The sequence below is a fragment of the Dasypus novemcinctus genome, chromosome 8 (genome assembly GCF_030445035.2).
Source record: "Dasypus novemcinctus isolate mDasNov1 chromosome 8, mDasNov1.1.hap2, whole genome shotgun sequence".
In the NCBI taxonomy this organism is placed as follows: domain Eukaryota; kingdom Metazoa; phylum Chordata; class Mammalia; order Cingulata; family Dasypodidae; genus Dasypus; species Dasypus novemcinctus.
This window is the reverse complement of record NC_080680.1, coordinates 51972019-51989159: the sequence shown is the minus strand read 5'-3', so window position 1 is coordinate 51989159 and position 17141 is coordinate 51972019. Positions and strand designations below refer to the sequence as shown.

The window sequence follows — 17141 nt, the reverse complement described above, 5'->3', positions numbered from 1 at the left end:
AACTCTAGGATTATTTACCTTTCCCTGGAGAAACTCAAGAAGGCTTCCTGACTTTCCGGATAGTTTTTAGATGTCCATCATCACTTTAGATTTTTAAAAGGCAGTGTCAATTCATGTCCAGCCCAAAGCTTAAAATTGAGGTCTCTCTTCTTTGCCAGCTTGAACCATTTGCAGGTCATAGTCTGGAAAGCATGATATTTAAATTGTCTATTTCTCCTGAGTACATTTTTCAGTTCTTCAGAGACCCCACCAAACTCAACTGATATCTTACAGCAGTATCTTTTATGCAATTGGCAAACTCTCTGAGATTTATTGCTGTCTACTTTCTCATCTCTTAGGTATTTGGGGTTCCCTTCTGCTTCTGTTTCTTGAGATCCATTCATTTCTGGCCTCCCTTTTAATAGGATCTCGTGTGTTCCACAGGAAACACACCCTTTTAATGCAGTCACCAGAGACCATTTTTACCTTTGTCAGCAGATATCCAGACCTTTTCTCATACTTAATATATCTCAGGTGGGGAGATTTACATGTCCTCCAAACTACAGCACAGTTATTAATCTCCCCACTTAGTCTTCTTAAAGTCACTATTCCTTGATTTGGAATGCATAAGTTCTACTCCAAATTCCTTTAAAGTTCAGCTGGGCTGGCTTATGGCCTAGATCCTAAAAGGAAATCCTCTTCAAATGCCCTTCAATTTCCTGTTCTCAGAATGGGTAAGGGGGTTAAAAGTTACCTAACCCTTAAAAGTCACCTGAAATTTATCTAAATTTTGTATCTCTTTTGGTATGTACTCAGCCAAACATCATCTCTAATTTTCTTTTTTATGCAAAAAGTCTGAATTAAATGTGATTTCTCCCATGTTGAATATTGACTCGAGAAAATCTAGTAAGCCAGCTCAGATTTGGCTGTCAAATAGTTTGTTATATGATTATGTTAAAATACACATATTTATGTATTTATCTATCTAGGATGAAATTATTTAATAATCATAAATGTCGATATTTCTAGAAGGATTTGGAAAAAAGTGAAAATATTAAAGTTGAGCAGAGAGTCAGCACTTGGGACTAGTGAATTGATTGGAACATCTGATTCCAGTGCTGAACAAAATGCAGCATTTTATCATTTCTGTAAAGTGTGGAATTATGAGAGGTAATTATGCAATTATTATAGATGCATTGTTAACATCTCATCATAAAAGGTTTATAAGGGATGTTATTTTTTCAAGGCAACAGACATCCTCATTGAGCAATAAAATATAATAAACAATAGGAAATTCACTTCAAGGGGAAATCTTCCTTCCCAGTACAGAAGCAGAATTTACAAACCTCTATATAGTCTTGTGCACACTTACTCTAGAATGAATTTTAAAAGTGTAATTTAATTTCAAGTACTAATACTTTTAAGCAACAATATGACTTAAATCACACATTACTAAAATACTTTTTATTCATCTTGCATTAAATACATCCCACGAGACTGAAAAGGCAAATGTTAGTTTCACAAAATACTTGAAAATGAGTGTAAAAATAATTGAACATGTAGCAAGTGTTAGCACTTTAAAAATATATGAAGTATGTATAACTGAAAATAAAGACATAATTGACTTTATAGTTAAAACCAAAATAATTTGGCACACCAGTTAAATCTCTTATTATGAAAAATAATTATTTGAAGCAATACCCAACCAATACATTTGCAAATTATAGCCACAGCACATATCCTATTTTGAAACACAAGACTAAAGCAATGTTTTCTAAAGAATGAGCATTGGCATATCCATCATAAATGTAAACAATATTTTACCTTTCTTAAGTGGGCTTTTCCCCTTCCCCCAGCCTGGTTTTCTTTGTGTCAAATATTTTATCAGCATTTTTACTAAGGACCTAACTTTCAATGCTGTATAGTAATTGAGTGGCAGTGGCTAATGAGAAAGCAAAATTTATGACTTAAATAAAAAGAATGTGTATGAAGATTTTAGATTATTCTGCAGCAACTCTTTATCAGAAAAAAAAAAAGTGTTCATATTGAGATCTAACAAACAGGAAGGATGATGTGGAAAGAATCCAAGAAAGAATGGTAACAAATAAAAAGATTTATCAACTATTGAGAAGATAAAAACAGATAATCTAGATTTATTTAGAGAAAAGAAGTGTGATTATTTTCCTGTCTTCAAGTGCAAGGGAGAAATTATGTCCAAAATTAGTTTTGTTTCCACTGAGGATGGGCTTTGAAATGTGCAAACTTTATTATGCTGGCACAAGGGAGGGACACCATGTCTACAGCATAGCTGGAGAAATCCAGGCTCCTTTCCCAAAGGAAGCCCTAAAGTCTCTTTTACTGGAGAATTTTGTAGGAGAATTGGAATATAGCTGAAGTATGGTTTTGATTTTTTATCAAAGATATAGGATTTTTGGCAAAACTTTGGCAAAACTTCCTTTTAATGGTTCCAGTGTGCAAAGAACTGACTTCTGTAATGACATTCAAAATTCTTAGTATGACGAAGGACTTTTTAAAAAATAGTTAACTGTGATACACTTATAAATACTTAAAAATTCACAAAAATCAAATTAGGTTTCGTTAGTTTGTTTTTGATCTATGTCAAAATCTTTAATGTAGAAATTTGAAGTATAAATAGGTAAAAAAAAGTGAACATTTTTATTTTATTCTAACTTTAGAAATTTAGACCAAAATTATATACTCTTGGACAATATTATTTTCTGAGACAAAGAACAATTCCAACCAAGGACAGTTTTATATAAAGCCAGTATCAGATTTTTTTTAAGAGACATAAAGAATAGTATACATGCTAAAGGAACAACTAATTACAACCACATAATTCAATGGACTTTCTGCTCTATAATAGTGAGTTATTGAGAGCAGAAAAACAATTAATGAAAGAAATCATTTCTAAAATGGGTAATTCAGCATTCTGGCTCTCAGAGCATTTTATTCATTCTGGTGGCTAAAATAAAACTTAGTCAATGTAAATCTTAACTGCTATCCTATCTATATAAACTGCAATAAATTAGTTTAATGACTTTTCTTGTAGGTTAAAATGAAATACCCATTATATAAAACTGGTATAGATTGGTTTTAATTTTTGTAGTACAAGTTCCTTCTAGCCCTGTTTCCTTTCCATTTATTTCAGGAAGTAGGGAATATACTTGCCAGATAGCATCCTAATATTAGAGGAAATGCAATTCTCTGAGACATTTATTCAACAAACATTTATTCATTGCCTTCTGGATGCCAATAACTTAAAATTCTACGTATAAGGTCAATGTATCAGAAAGAAATAATAAATATAAAAGAGAGCAAACCTGCCTTAAATTATAGGGTTTGATCATCAAAGATACCAACAAGTAAGGAGACGCAAATTTCCAGAGGTGCTTGTGCCTCCATTAGCACATGTGCCATGAAGGGTTCAAGAAAGTTCATTCTTCTAGGTCTGCCTTCCTAGCACACAGATTTTAGTTTCCAGGTTTCTTTCCTCACAGTCACAAGATGACTGCCACAATGCGTTTAGGAATGCCTGGTTTTCTAACGGCTGTTTTACAAGCCTCTCGGGGGACTCTCTCTAATGTCACTGGCCGTGTTTGGAAGGGGGTATTACAAGATTATCTCAGATTTTCAGATTCTATAACGGGAGGTAGAGTGGGGGTGGGGTGGGAATGGAGATGGTTTTTGGATGAGCAACCAGCAGAGTTTGATACAAGAGACATAAACAAATTGCTGGGATTTTTGGAGTTTATACGGGCTATATTGGCTTGTAAAAATCTAGTAAAACTTCATAGAGGAGAAAATACATAAGATACAGATGGTAATTAAGAGTTTTCACATAAAGCAAAAGTTTCATAAGTGGAGAGGGGCGAAGAAAAGTAAAGGATTATCCAGCACATTGATATTCTGTGACTAGTATCTTTTCATCAGAATATTCTTGTAACAGAATAAATGTGAAAACAAGTCATATGGATAAAGTTCTAAACTAGGGAAAATGTATAATTGTGTTGAGCCATAGCTGTTGGTTCAATATAAGCAGAGAGAAAAATGCCTGCATGAAGTATAAATTTCCTTTTAAAATATTTCATTGTAAATTAGTGCCGCCTTCAAAATAGAAGGGTATAAATTCTTGTTAGCAATAAATCATTAACTTCATTAATGACAAAATAAGATGATCATAACTCTCATTTTTCCTCAACATCAGAAGCTGAATAAGATATTCAATATAAAAAGGTTATTACTGACTGGTTCAATTAATGCCCTTTGTATGCATTGACATACACACACACACACACACACATATATGCATTGACATTTTATATATATATATAGTAAATGTGACATATACATATATGTCATATTCACAATTACTAGGAAGACGTCAATATTATTTTTTCCATTTTACAGATTAGGAATTTAAGGTGGAAAACAGGACCTATCCGAAATTTGACAACTCTATTAGTTTAGTTCACCTGTCTTTCAGTTTCCAATTTAAACCTTGCCTCTTAGAAAAACTTACTGAGAGACTTCTGTGATTTGGAAAAAATACACCATTCTGCCTAAATGAATTTAAATAGAAATTCCCTTAGGGAACTGATATGATACTTCAAAACTTAGTATAAAAGTAAATATTTTTGTAGAAAAAGGCTCCTTAATGATTATGCATATTAAACGTGTGTATATTGAAAGGTTAATTCTTAAATTATTTTATCAGCATATTTGCATATGTGAGAATAAACAGTTTCAAAAGCATAGCAACATAAAGAATATCTGATATTTTAGTCACATGATAAAAGTGAAATTTATGAGGAGGCATACCTAAAAATTAAGGAAATTCAGAAGCTGGTGGATATGCTGAAAAATCTGCCTTTACTCGGTCACCTACAGGTTCACTTTTATTGGACCACATGAATGAGAGTGTGCTAGTGGGGAATTGACAATCTGATAATGAAATTTATGTTCTAAAGTAAAGAGTCAAAGAAACTGTATCAATGATGTGGAGACTGGCCACTGGTGTTGCTGAAGGCAGGGAGAGGGAGAAAGAGGTGTGATATGGGGGCATTTTTGGGACTTGGAATTGTCCTGAATGACATTGCCAAGTCAGATACAAGACATTATGTATCATGCCACAACCTACAGAATGGAGTGAGAGAGGGTGTAAACTACATTGTGAACTATAATCTATGCTGAGTGGCAGTGCTCGAAAATATGTTCATCAATTGCAATGAATGTACCACACTAATGAAAGAAGTTGTTAAAGTGGGGAAAAGCGGGAGATGTGTGGAGTAGGGTATATGGGAATTCCTTATATTTTTAAAATGTAACATTATATGTAATCTAAGTATCTTCTAAAAATAAGTAAAAAATATATTTTAAAAAAACAAGCTAAGAGTCAGAAAAAGTCAACTTGTAAAATTAACTAAAGTGCTGTCAAAATAGTTGTCCCCCTTGGGTGGATGTTAATGACTAGAATATACCATGAGGGAGATTTCTGAACAGTTCCCAATTTTCTGTCTGGCTTTTCAAGAAAGTTCATCTACTGTAATGTATTCTGTCTGGCTTTCCAAGGAAGTTCATCTACTTGTCTTGTCTTGTCTCTCTAACTTTATTTCCTGTTTCCCTATTAACTTTCCTAAGTTTAGTTTTCCAAATTTTTCATAAGTTTCAACTTTCCTCCAAGCTTCCTAGTACCATATTCTCTTCTTTATCTAGAAATTTCTTCATCCCCACATCTCACCATCAGAATCATATCCTCCCTTTATATCACGTTCTTTACCACCTCCTCTTAGGAGCCTTCTTTTTCCTCCCATAAAGTCCCCATTTCTGAATTTTTAATAGCATATTATTGGTAGGAATGATAAGAGTAGTAAAAATCTTACATTAATGGAATGTCTGATATATTCTAGTGTAATATGGGTTTAAGTATCTAGCTCAAGAATCAAATACAGAGTTTAAAACAATAGCATAACAACAACAACAAAACTACAACAAATCTGTCCCCTACTGCTTAAAACCAGTGTGAATTTGAGCCATTGCCAAATGTTTTGTGCCTTAGTTTCTCATCTATGAAATTGGCTAACAGTACTAAAATAATAATGCATACCTCAGAGTTTTGTTCATATTAAATGAGATGATAATATAAAGTACCTGATAGTGTAATAATTTCTTTATGTGTGCAGAATTTAACTCTCACAGTGATTTCTCTTTTAGAGTTCAGAAGGGATTGGCTTCTACTTTTTTAGTATCCATATGAAAAATCTAATTGGCCTTATATTTATATTATATTCTATGAAGCATCAAAGCTTAATTGTCATTTGATTGCTATTTTAATTTTAATTGTTCCTAAAGGATTTCTTTACAAGGGAGTATGGTTAATTTGACTGTGAAGTATTTCCTCATAGACACATTGACTTTGTGTTACTTTGGATGACTTTGTTCAACTGCCGTGGTTTTCTTAACTACTTAAATATTTACCTAATGTAATAGCAATAATTGTAAAATGTAAGTCAGCAGCTGTTAGTGCACATATTTCTGTTGCTGACAAATTCAATTAGAAGCATCGCTAGCTAAACCAATCAAAAACAGGTAATTCTAAAAAGGTCAATTCTGAATTATTGTTGCCCATAATCATTTCCCAAGCCATTAAGACTATAAAATCCAAATGAAAGTGAAAACCATAAAAATAAATTATAGAAAAGCTGCCCAGGTAAGTTTTGAATGTCTATACATGTGTGTAAGTCTACAGAAATTAGTTCAACTGGGTTCTCCACAATAGGACTGCTATATTGACGGTTATATGGTCATTGTCATTTACAGACCCCAAATCTCAAAGGCATTTTAATTACTGAACTCTAATAATCCAATAAGAGGAACTGCTAACTGAAGCAGGTTTTAAATGCACTCATAAAATGGGGTAGCAAGTCTTTTGAATTATAAGAAAAACAAAAGCACAGTTAAATATAGAAATAGCTATGCATTAATCACTTCAGATGACTTTTTTTATTGTGGAGATAGGTACCAAAAATTGCTAGGAAATAGATAAAAATCAAATAATTCTTATCAAGGATTTAAAGAAAAAAACATTTCAAGTCAAACTTTTTCTCTCCTTGTATTCTATTCTTTATCACCTTATTTCAGTGTCATATTTCCCATCTGTAAACCTAGCTTCCTTTTGTCCTTTCTGAATTATTGAGGCCTTAACTTTTTATTTAAAAAAATATCTACCAAGGCAGTGTGGGTGACATAAAGATAAATTTTAATTTAGTGATGAAATTGATTATTTCTAGAGTGAATAAGATGATATGATCAGACTCCCGGGTCTTTAGATAACAACTGTCTCAATATATGTCAATACTTCTCAAAGTCAAAATACACAGAATAATTTTTGGACATTAGCTTTGATATATGTAATTAATAGTCTGAATAATTTAGTATAAAAAGTCAATGTGAAGTGGATATTCCTACTTAGTGCTTATTTACCTTATTTAGATTTCGTTTTTGAAAGACAGTGGAGAAGTTGAGAAATTATGAACCTTGGAAACTAAAGGGCTTAGTTTCTTCATTTGTTAAATTAGAACAACATTCTTTTATTATTTTAAAGGATATTTTATAATGATAAAAGAGTCAATCTATTAGGAATTTATAGCAATTATAAACATATATGCACCTAGCAACAGAGCCCTAAAATGCATGAAGCAAAAACTGACTAAATTGAAGGGAAAAATAGACTATTCTACAATAATAATAATTCAAGATACTGATACCATACATTTAATAACTGATAAAGCAAATAGGAAGAAAATCAATGAGAATACAGAAGACTTAACACTATAAACCATCTAGACTAAGAGATATTTATATAAAAGCTTCATGAATTAATGACAGAATATATATTATTTTCAAGTTCATGTGGAACATTCTCGAGGAGTGACAGTAATCTAGGCCATAAAATAGGCCTTAATATATTTAAAGTGATTTAATTGTTGTAGAAAATTTGAAAGTTATAGAATAATTTAAAGAACAAACTTAAAACATATAATCTAATGCTAAGAATTCATTTCTGGTTTTATTTGGTACATGTTTTTCTATATTCTTTAATCACATCTATTTTTCTTTACAAAATATGGATTGATGCTGTATGGTTTAAAAATCAGTTTTTATTTATAAACAGATGGTAGACAATTCCATGGAGCAAATTTTCATGTCTTTGTTGTATCCCATCAATATGCCATGCTTTTTAAGTGATTTTCACATTTACAAAGTAAAATGCTTGATTTAATTTTTCTTAATTGACCAAAAAGTTTCTATCTCTATAATTGTCCAACATATCATGAAAATTTTTAAAATTCCAAATCAAGATTGAAAAATGATAGAGCAAGGCTAAATAAAGAAGTTACATGAACACTAGACATCCTAATGATTTAAGAAAATAACGTATCTTGATTCCTTTCCTAGATCTTTAATGTTTCTGCAAAAACGTTAAGATTTAAAGTCCACTCACTCAACCATTCATTCAGCAAATATCATTTGAGCACCTATTGTATATATGGCATTAGGTAGATTTCATGGGGTTGTCAAGATAAAACATAAGTGTGTCCTCAAGGAGGAAAAGACAATTCATAAAAGGAACAATTTAACATAGAGATTTATTCATGGTTCAGGGAAAGGAGTACCTAAAAGTGGGAAACAACTATAAAAAATACACAGTATTTGGAAGGCAATGAAATGATGTCAGGAGGAATAAATTTTAAGAATACAGAACTGGCAAAAAAGAGACCTGGTTCATGACCTGGGCTCTGCTGATACTAGCCTGCTCTGTGACCTTGAATAGATCATTATATATCTGTGGATCAAGACCTAATTTTTTCACTTGTAAGAGCAGAAGCTTGAAATTCATGTCCACCAATATTCCATTCAGTTCAAAAGTAGTCCAAAATGATCAGTGGGATTTAAATTTTTCTTTACTTTTCATTTCTAAAATTGGGGATTAATACATAAAATAATCACTGTACATGGCAGCCAATTTTTCTTCCATTCTTTTCTTTCCTTCTTTTTAAGGTAGAGGGTTCTATGTTTACAAAATTTATTTGGAAAATGCAGTTCCTATACACTCCACTCCCCCTCCACAGACACATACAATTTTACCAATTATTAACATTTTGCATTAGTGTAGTAGCTTTGTCACAATTGATGAAACAATTATTATTATACTATTAACTATGGCCTGTAGTTTACTTTGGGATTCACTGTTCATATAATATAGTCCTATAATTTCTTTTGTTGTTGTTTTTAATTTTCATTCTAGTAACATGTATGTATATCTTTATACAACCTAAAATTTACTCTTTTATCAACATTCAAATATATAATTCAGCTCCATTAAATATATTCACATGTTTTATTTTTTTCAGTTGAACTCCATTAAATACATTCACATATTTGATTTTTTCAGTTGCTATTATAAATTGAAATTTTGTCTTAATTTCCTCTTTAGATTCTTAATTACTAGTGTACAGAGACACTATTTATATTTGCATGTTGATCTTGTATGCCACAACTTTTCTGAATAATTATTAGCTCTAGTAGCTTTGCTCTGACTTTTTCAGGATTTTCTATGTATAGGATTATGTCATCTGTGAATAGGGAGAGTTTACCTTTTCCTTTCCAGTTTGAATATGTTTTATTTCTTTTTCTTGCCTAATTGCTCTGGCTACAAATTCCATGTCTGCCCATTATCATGTTGATGAAATTTCCTTCTATTCCTTGTTTTATTAGTGGTTTTATTAAGAAATTGTGCTGGATTTTGTCAAATGCCTTTTCTGCATCAATTGAGATTATTGTTTTTCTGCTTTTTTCTATTAATGCAGTGTTTTAATTAATTGATTTTTTTAAAATTTAACTTTCATTTATACATATGTAATTTTTAAAAATAATAGCTTTTATTTATTGTATTATATTAATGTAAGCTCTAAATATTCCTTTGGCACATTAAAACAATTGCATGTAGCAAGATTTTCATGTTTATGACTGTTTTCATGGTCAAGCCTTAAATTCCCCAAGGTTCATTTAAGAAAAAAAAGAAAATTGGCCAAATATGTTACAAGAAAAGATAGTAAGTAGCCACAACATCATTTAGCTTTTAAAAATGGTTGCCTTCTGAGGACATCTAGTATTTTCACTGGAAATTTGAGCCTGTCCTTAGCAGCTTCACCATGAATAGCTGCTTCATAGAAGAAAGAGCTTTTCTTTGTCCCAGAAGAAAGATTACATATTTTTTTAAACAAAAAGGATGAATTACTTGACACTTGTGGTGAATTGTCAATATAAACAAAGTGGTTGTTTTGTGTCATGGTGAAATATGGTGAAACAAAAACAGCCACTGCTGTTTGCCTCAATAGTATCTCTTGAGCTAGTTTAGAATGGAGCTGATAGATAATATATGCTAACATATGGGACATGTATCAGGCTGTTTGATGCAACTGCACAGAATTGTGTTAGTACACATGTTATCTTGTTACCTTTTTTTATTTCCCCCTAAAGTATCTCTTTATATTTGTCTTGCAGTCTGTAAATAAGAGTATACGTTTGATACAGAAGTATTATCTTGGTCTTTGCATCTGTATAGTAGGACCAGTATGTCCAAATTTATTAGATGTGCTTTTGATGATCAAAAAATCATCTTTATTTATTTTTGGACTTTATTCATTTTTTAAATATTACATTAAAAAAATATGAGGTCCCCATATACCCCCTGCCCCCATCACCCCACTACTCCCCTCATAGCAACATTCTCCTCCATCATCATGAGACATTCATTGCATTTGGTGAATACGTCTCTGAGCATCACTGCACCTCATGGTCAATGGTCCACATCATAGCCCACACTCTCCCACATTCCATCTAGTGGGTCATGGGAGGACCCACAATGTCTGGTAACTGTCCCTGCAGCACCACCCAGGACAACTCCAAGTCCCAAAAGTGCCTCCACATCTCATCTCTTCCTCCCATTCCCCACACCCAGCAGCCACCATGGCCACTTTCTCCACACCAATGCCACATTTTCTTTGATTCCTAATCACAATAGTTCATGAATAGAATATCAGTAAGTCCACTCTAATCCATATTCTATTCCTCCATCCTGTGGACCTTGGACTGGTTGTGTCCATTCCACATCTATGTCAAGAGGGGGCTTAGATTCCACATGGATGCTGGATGCAATCCTCCTGCTTTCAGTTATAGGCACTCTTGGCTCCATGGTGTGGTGATTGACCTTCTTTAACTCCATGTTAGTTGAGTGGGGTAAGTCCAATAAACCAGAGTGTAGGAGCTGAAGTCTGCTGAGGGTTAGGGCCTGGCTATCATATGGTCAGTCCAGACATCCAGATCTGCTGGGTATATCTTAAACCCCAGCACCAACTACAATTCTGGTAAAGTAACAGGAAAGGCTTGTGAAAAGAGATCACATCTGAGTCCAGCTCCATCACACAGAAACACCAAGTCCAAAGAAGGGTCAATTGACATGGCACTGAACTCCATCTGCCATGACCATAAAACCTGTGGGTCTCTGTAGCTCTCAGAAGAACCAATACCTGGGATTGTATCTACTTTATCTGTTTCTGGGACTGTGCTCAGGTGTGCATAAAGGCAACCCCTCTTATAACCTCCCGGCTCTTTTTTTAGAGACTCATAACCATATAAACTCATTTGTCCTTTCCATTTCCCCCTTGATTTAGGTCAAAAAGCATTTTTAACTCCCCTTATTATATGTAGACAGAGATATTCTGCTGGTCCGAGTTGAACCTTTTATTCAAGGTCATTTTCTAGTTGCATCATCAGCTGGTACTTGGGAGTAATCCCTTGGCACCAGGGAGGCTCATCCCCAGTATTCATGTCCCATGCTGGGGGAAAGGCAATGAATTTACATGCTGAGTTTGGCTTTGAGACTGGCCACTTTTAAGCAACATGGAGGCTCTCAGGAGGTAACTCTTAGGCACCCTACAGCTCTAGGCCTTGTTCTTATTTCAGGTGCACAGGCTCACAAACATAGTCATTAGTATCAGGGGCTCATTGTTGGACCTTCATTCTTTTTTTGGTCTTTGCCGTTGCACTTGGGGGGTTGTTGCTGTTCCTTTAGGGACTGTGATATAGCTCCCCTGGCTAGGAACTCAGCACTTCCTCAGTTGTTGTTTTTAATTGTTTCCACTATGAAAATATCCAAACATTTTTATGTACACTGGATATATGCCCTGTAGAACTCCCTGCCACCCATGTGTCCCCTGTCAATAACTTCCCACACCAGTATTCCTCCGCTGCCATTGTTGAACCTCCCTGTGATCCAAAACTTCCTGAAAAGTGAAGCCCAATATATTACTAGGTTCCCTTAATAGTAAAATGGAATAAAGCGATGAGTTTAAAGGTTAGATATAGAATACATATTAATTTGGAAAAATTCTACATCCTATCTTTTACTTTTCTTTTTTCTGATTATTAAGTTTATCTTCACAAGAGTTTTAGACTACAGAAATTCATATATACAATATACATTACTCCCACATATCCAATATAAAACCTTTTCCCTTCCACAGCAATAATCTTTTAACATATTCATACCATATTTACTGAAACTGATGTACAGATATTGAGACAATAGCTTTCAAACAAGGTAACATTTGTGTTTAATTGTGGTTTATATTTTAGACTATACAATTTTCTAAATTTTTAGTTATCTTATGTTTTACATTATGATTTACATTTTAGCCTACCAGCCCCTATATATTTTTGCTGTAATTTTACATGTCTTATATCCATCCTTGCGTACTCTTCTGAAACACTTCTATTGCCCACACAGTTACATTGGTTCCATCTATTCAATACCTATTTCCCCTCCCCTTAGGGCCCACAGTGACAGTCAATCTTCATTTCTTGAAGAGCCATGTTCAGAGATACTTGCAACAGTGTTGAGGGCTTGACATGCTCAACTGCCCTAATGCCTTGGGAGCCACCATTTCTCTTGAGAGATACAGTTCCCTCTATTTGATGGCATTAGTCCTCCCCAGGATGTGGGTATACCTTCACTTTCATTATATGGGTCTCTACCCAATGATATAACCCACTCTGGCAAAATGAGCATTCACATATTCCCTAGGAGTCTGTCCTGCATCAGATTATCCCCTTTAAGTATCTTAAACAGGTAACTTTCCTTACTATATTTTTGAAAAGGTTTTCTCAGCATTATACTCACAATGAACACCTGACAATCTCCTATGTTCATATGTTGCCCCACCATCCCCCCAACATCTTGGGCAATATTACCCATCCTCCCATCCCTAGTCCCCCTCAAACGCACAAAGCCCCACCCAAAAGTAACCCTATACCCCCATTTTATCGCTTCCTTGTATGCATACTTACCTCCAGCTTATCATAGATTTCACCCATGTAGATGTCAGCTTACATCCTTCCTCTACCCCCCGATTTCCTGTAAGCCTATCATCCAGTCTCTAGCTCTCTGAGGCAGCTTGGTTTACTTATTTCATATCATTGAGGTCATGTAGTATTTGTCCTTCAATGCCTGGGTTGCTTCACTCAACATAAGGTTCTCAAGATTCATCCATGTTATCACGTGTGTTTGAAGTATATTTATTCTTAAAGCCGAGTAGTATTCCATTGTATGTATACACCACATTTTATTTATCCATTCATCTGTTGATGGGCATTTGGGTTGATTCCAACTTTTGGCGATAGGGAACAATGCTGCTATGAACATTGGTGTGCATATATCGGTTTGTGTCCTTGTTTTCAGTGCTGCTGGGTATATACCCAGCAGTGGAATTGCTGGGTCATATGTCAATTCTATGATTAGTTTTTTGAGAAACTGCCAAACTGTCCTCCAGAATGGTTGGATCCTTCTGCATTCCCACCAGCAGTGGATGAGTGTTCCCATTCCTCCACATCCTCTCCAGCATTTGTAGTCTTCTGTTTTTTTTTCATAGCTGCCAATGTTATGGGAGTAAGATGGTATCTCATTGTAGTTTTGATTTGCATTTCCCTGATAGCTAGAGATTTGGAGCTTTTTTTCATGTGCTTTTTAGCCATTTGTATTTCTTCTTTGGAGAAGTGTCTGTTTAAATCTTTTTCCCATTTTTTAAATGGGTTGTTTATCTTTTTATTTTCAAGATATATGAGTTCTTTATATATGCAAGTTATAGGTCTCCTATCCGATATATGGTTACCAAATATTTTCTCCCATTGTGTAGGCTCCCTTTTCACTTTCTTGACAAACACCTTTGAAGTGCGGAAGGCTTTAATTTTGAGGAGGTCCCATTCATCTGTTTGTTCTTTTGCTGCTCGTGCTTTAGGTGTGAAGTTCTTGAAGCCATTTCCTATTACAAGTTCTTGTATATGCTTCCCTACACTGCTTTCCAAAGTCTTTATGGTCTTGGGTCTTATATTTAGGTCTTTGATCCATCTTGAGTTGATCGTTGTATAAGGTGTGAGATGGTAATCCTCTTTCATTCTTCTACATATGGATATCCAGTTCTCCAGACACCATTTGTTGAATAGGCCATTCTCTCCTATTTGAGAGGGTTTGGTGGCTTTATCAAATATTATATGGCTATATATATATATATATAAGAATCTATATCAGAACTCTCAATTCAGTTCCATTGGTCTGTATGTCTCTCCTTATGCCAATACCATGCTGTTTTCACTACTGTAGCTTTGTAGTATGTTTTGAAGCCAGGTAGTGTGATTCCTCCAATTTCATTTTTCTTCTTCAATATGTCTTTGGCTATTCAGGGCCTCTTTCCTTTCCAAATAAATTTCATAGCTAGTTTTTCTAGTTCATTAAAGAATGCTGTGTTGATTTTTATTGAGATTGCATTGAATGTGTAGATCAGTTTTGGTAGGATAGACATCTTAATAATATTTAGTCTTCCTATCCATTAACAGGGAATATTCTTCCATTTATTTAGGTCTTCTTTGATTTCCTTGAACAGTGTTGTGTAGTTCTCTGTGTACACGTTTTTTACATCTTTAGTTAAATTTATTCCTAGGTATTTAATTTTTTTATTTACTATAGTAAATGGTATTTGTTTCTTGATTTCCTCCTGAGCTTGCTCATTATTGGTGTACAGAAATGCTACTGATTTTTGCACATTGATCTTATAACCTGCGACTTTACTAAACTCATTTATGAGTTCTAGAAGCTTTGTTGTAGACCTCTCAGGGTTTTCTATGTATAGGATCATGTCATTTGCAAATAATGAAATTTTGACTTCTTCCTTTCCAATTTGAATGCCTTTTATATCTGGTTCTTACTTCAGTGCTCAAGCAAGTACTTCTAAGACAATGTTAAATAGAAGGGGAGAGAGTGGACATCCTTGTCTTGTTCCTGATCTTAGAGGGAAGGATTTTAGATTTCACCATTGTAAACAAAGTTGGCTGTGGTTTTTTCATATAAACTCTTTATCATGTTCAAAAAATTTCCTTGTATTACAATCTTTTGGAGTGTTTTTATCAAGAAAGGTGCTGTATTTTGTCAAATGCTTTTTCTGCATCTATAGATATAATCATGTGATTTTTTTCCTTCAATCTGTTTATATGGTGTATTACATTGATTGATTTTCTTATGTTGAACCATCCTTGCATACCCGGAATGAATCCCACTTGGTCATGGTGTACAATTCGTTTAATGTGTTGTTGAATATGGTTAGCAAGCATTTTGTTGTTGAATACGGTTAGCAACTAGTTTGCATCTTGGTTCATTAGAGAAATTGGTCTGTAGTTTTCCTTTCTTGTGGTGTCTTTATTTGGCTTTGGTACTAGGGTAATGTTGGCATCATAGAATGAGTTCGGTAATGTTCCTTCTGTTTTGATTTTTTGGAAGAGTTTCAGCAGGATTGGTTTTGTAGAATTCACCTGTGAAGCCATCTGGCCATGGGCTCTTCTTAGTTGGAAAGTTTTTGATGACTTATTCTATCTCTTTAGTTGTGATTGGTTTGTTGAGATCATCAATTTCTTCTTTTGTCAATATAGGCTGCTTATGTGTTTCTAGGAAATTGTCCATTTCCTCTGAATGTCATTTTTGTTGGAATATAGTTTTTCAAAGTGTCTTCTTATGATAGTCTTTATTTCTGTGGGGTCAGTGGTGATATCTCCTTTCTCATTTCTTATTTTGTGAATTTGCATCTTCTCTCTTTTTTTCTTTGTTAGTCTCACTAAGGGTTTGTCCATTTTATTGATCCTCTCAAAGAACCAGCTCTTGGTCTTGTTTATCTTTTCAAGTGCTTTCTTATTTTCTATTTCATTTAGTTCTGCTCTTATCTTTGTTCTTTCTTTCTTTTTCCTGTGGGGTTACTTGGTTGTTTTTTTACTAATTCCTCCAAATGTGCAGTTAGTTCTTCAATTCTTGCTCTTTCTTCTTTTTTGATGTATGAATTTATGGCTATAAATTTCCCTCTCAGTACTGCTTTTGCTGAATCCCATAAGTTTTGGTATGTTGTGTTATTTTCATTAGTTTCAAGGTAGATATTAATTTCTTTTGAGATTTCTTCTTTGACCCACTGGTTTTCTAAAAGTGTGCTGTTTAATTTCCATATCTTGGTGTGAGATCTGGGCCTCTGGCCCTTGCCGATTTCCAGCTTCACTCCACTGTAGTCACAGATATTATTTTGTATGAATTCGATCTTTCTGAATTCATTGAGCCTTTCTTTGTGGCCTAACATGTGGTCTATCTTGGAGAATGATTCATGTGCACTTGAGAAAAATATATATCCTGCTGTATTCAGGTGTAATGATCTGTAAATGTCTATTAGATCCAGCTCCTCTAATATACTGTTCAAATATTTTGTTTCTTTAGTGATTTTCTTTTGAGATGTTCTGTCCAAAGTTGATAGTGGTGTATTAAAATCTCCCACTATAATCGTAGAGGCATCTATTCTTTCATTTGTTTTTCCAGTGCTTGCCTCAGATATTTGGAGGCACCTTTGTTAGGAGCATAAATATTTAGGATTGTTCGATCTTCTTGAGAGATTGTCCCTTTCACTAATATGTAGTATACTTCTTTGTCTCTCACAATTGTTTTGCATTTAAAGTCTATTTTGTCTGATATTAATATAGCTACTCCTGCCTTTTTTTGTTTA

General features: G+C 34.0%; 1 long non-coding RNA gene across 1 annotated transcript in view; it reads left to right on the top strand.

Moving 5' to 3' along the window:
• The window catches only part of LOC131279446 (uncharacterized), a 1072160-nt gene that overhangs the window by 555942 nt on the left and 499077 nt on the right, over positions 1 to 17141 (top strand). The window lies entirely within an intron of this gene.